Raw genomic sequence first — 988 nt, 5'->3', positions numbered from 1 at the left:
TTAAAACCCAGAGATGCAGACAATTTCAAGGTAAAAGGCTTTGTGAGGTATGCCTGAGTTTAAATTTGTGCTCATAAAAACTTTTTTTTTCTTCCTCTTTCACACAAAAACAAAGTGGACGAGGAGGGCTTGTAGAACTCATTCAGCCCCAGTTCAATGCCGATTTAAAAAGCCTAACACATACATGGTAATATTCCATTCACTGCAAACCATCTCAGCTTCATCCTGACGCTAGCCTGCCACAGCTGTTTGCAGACTTATTCTAAGAAAAGGAGCAAGCAAAAAGTAAAAGGTCGAGTTAGGAGTCGGGGGGGGGGGGGGGGGGGGGAGGACAAGCCGAGAGAGAGAGAACCTCAAGTAGCCGTTCATCATTAACTCTCGTGACTCCACTACACAGAGATCAAAGGTGGGCACTGGTTGAGGGGGAGGCTGAGTGGTCCCATCTGCGGAGCACTGTTTGGACCCTTGGAGGAGTTACGAAGGCAGAGGCGCAGGGACATTCAATCCAGTCTGATGTGTTCAGCTCCATTCTCTGTCAGTCGGCTTTCAGTCTGTCCGTGCATCCGTGAGCACGCGCATGCATGTGTGTGCGTGTTCATTTAGAGGGGATTCTTTCAGGAACATTGGCCTCAAACAGAGTTCTTTTAAGGCCCATCAAATACAATCAAAACACGACCGTGTGGCTCTGCATGGACGTGTGTAAGGATGAAGAGAGAGAAAGAGAAAGAGAGAAAGAGAGAGAGAGGTTACAGTCACCGACTCCACTCTAAACAGCTGTGGTCGTTTAGGTCCATCAAAAGGCAGTTTTTCGCTCTCTTGTTCTCTCCGTTTTTGTCGTTGCTGTCTTTTTTTGCCCCCCTGTAAAAGAGGGCACTGAGTGCTAGAGCAGGCACTTCTATAATAATCATCCCCATTGATTCCAATTCAGGGGTTTCTGAAGGTGGCTCGAACTATCCATCAAAGAGGTCAAGCCAATGGGGAGGTTTTT

The sequence above is a fragment of the Chanos chanos genome, chromosome 1, assembly GCF_902362185.1.
Source record: "Chanos chanos chromosome 1, fChaCha1.1, whole genome shotgun sequence".
NCBI classification, from domain to species: Eukaryota; Metazoa; Chordata; class Actinopteri; order Gonorynchiformes; family Chanidae; genus Chanos; species Chanos chanos.
This window is presented reverse-complemented; position numbering follows the sequence as displayed.